This window comes from Hylobates moloch, unplaced genomic scaffold, assembly GCF_009828535.3.
Source record: "Hylobates moloch isolate HMO894 unplaced genomic scaffold, HMol_V3 SCAFFOLD_3, whole genome shotgun sequence".
NCBI classification, from domain to species: Eukaryota; Metazoa; Chordata; class Mammalia; order Primates; family Hylobatidae; genus Hylobates; species Hylobates moloch.
This window is the reverse complement of record NW_026652278.1, coordinates 162,093,621-162,095,537: the sequence shown is the minus strand read 5'-3', so window position 1 is coordinate 162,095,537 and position 1,917 is coordinate 162,093,621. Positions and strand designations below refer to the sequence as shown.

The 1,917-nt window shown below is 40.4% G+C and overlaps 1 non-coding gene across 1 annotated transcript; it reads right to left on the bottom strand.

The window, feature by feature from the left end:
* Window positions 1-1,377: 1,377 nt before the first annotated feature.
* LOC116466127 (U6 spliceosomal RNA) lies at window positions 1,378-1,486 on the bottom strand. Its single transcript, XR_004247381.1, has one exon. It is a non-coding gene; the product is annotated as a U6 spliceosomal RNA (small nuclear RNA).
* Window positions 1,487-1,917: the final 431 nt, after the last annotated feature.

Here is a 1,917-nt window from a genome sequence, read left to right as displayed (position 1 = left end):
TACTTGACCAGTATTCCTCAAAACGGTCAGTCATCAAAAACAGGGAAAGTCAGAGACACTGAGGAGCCTGAAGCGACACTACAACTAAATGTAATGTGGTGTTCTGGGCAGGGGATCCCACAACAGAAAAAGGTAAAAACTAAGTAAAAATAAAGTATGAACTTTAGTTAATAATAATGTATTAATGTAGATTTACTAATTATAAAAAATGGACCACACTAATGTAAGAGTTAAATAATAGAGGAAACTAGGCCGGGCGCAGTGGCTCATGCTTGTAATCCCAGCACTTTGGGAGGCCGAGGCGGGTGGATCACGAGGTCAGGAGATCGAGACCACGGTGAAACCCCATCTCTACTAAAAATACAAAAAATTAGCCGGGCGTGGTGGCGGGCGCCTGTAGTCCCAGCTACTCCGAGAGGCTGAGGCAGGAGAATGGCGTGAACCCGGGAGGCGGAGCTTGCAGTGAGCCGAGATTGCGCCACTGCACTCCAGCCTGGGCGACAGAGTGAGACTCCATCTCAAAAAAAAAAAAAAAAAAAAAGAGGAAACTGGGTATAGGGTATATAGGAAGTCTCTGTACTAAGCTAACAATTTTTCTGTAAATCAAAAACTATTTTAAAATAAACATGTTTGTTTTAAAATGATATTTAGAATCATATACTCATAGAAAAATGGGAAGTAGAAGAAGCAATAAAAACAATTAAATCCCTTATTTTACAAGGGAGAAGACTGAGGGTTTACAGTAGGACTCAGCAGCCAGGCTAGCCAAGTAGCTTGTGCTTTGGAGAGGACCTTGAGGAAATAGTGGTGATCAGTTGCTGAACTTCACCTTCAGCGACACTGCAATATCATTCATAGTGCACAGCGCAGACACACAATAAATAATTATGAATCATTACCTCCCAAAAACCTCTCCTCTATCCAAGAATCTAATCCCCGCACTCATTTATTCATTAACTCATTCATTCATTTAACAAATATTTACTGAGTGACTGGTTTTACTCCTAGAATTACAATCACTTAAAAACTCTGTCCCAAGGACTGATATTTTGGCAGCTTTCCATATCTGACTTTGTAGAAAACACCATTCAGCTGCTTTAAGTTTCTGACTGTCCAGGTAAGAACTGTTTCAAGCCAAATATGAACAGAAGATGGATGGAGGAAACACGGTAAAAGAGAGAGGACTCTGTGGCTCACAGAGAGCAGGTGCGATTCATGCACATTCAAATTATGCGCTATAATTTTTTAAAGAGGTACCGTTATTTCAGGTTCTCCAATTTCTCATTCTATTTCTTTTACTATTTATTGTGGCAGCAGGCTAAGAGCACAATTTTGTCTTGGTTTCCAGTTTGTGCTCCACTACTTATCAGCTGTGTGATCTTGGCCAAGTGCTTAATTTTTTTTGCGTGTCATCCTTGCGCAGGGGCCATGTTAATCTTCTCTGTATCGTTCCAATTTTTAGTATGTGTGCTGCCGAAGCGAGCACCAAGTGCTTAATTTTTTTGAACCCCAGTTCCCCCATCTGGAAACTACCTCATGTAAGTAAGTTGCGTGTACTAAATAAAACAACATTTGCACAATGTTTAGCACACTTGGCAATGCAGTTAATAGCATTATTGTTACTAGTATCATTGCTATTATCATTAACATTATCAACTCACCAGATGCTTGTCTCTGTGAAACAGCTTCGAGAAGATTAGGGCAATAACTCAGGACCTACAAAAGAATACACGTTGACATGCTTACTCAATCTTTCCATCTTTCTAGGTTTGGTAAGTGAGTAGGTTGTCTCCAACAAATCGTAAAATTATTGCTGGGCTCTGGGCTGTGATTCCATGGACCAGTCCAATGCCCCTTAGAGACTGCCAGGAAACTAAAAAGTTATTTTCATGTTCCTTTCCTTCTTGGCCTCTTTTC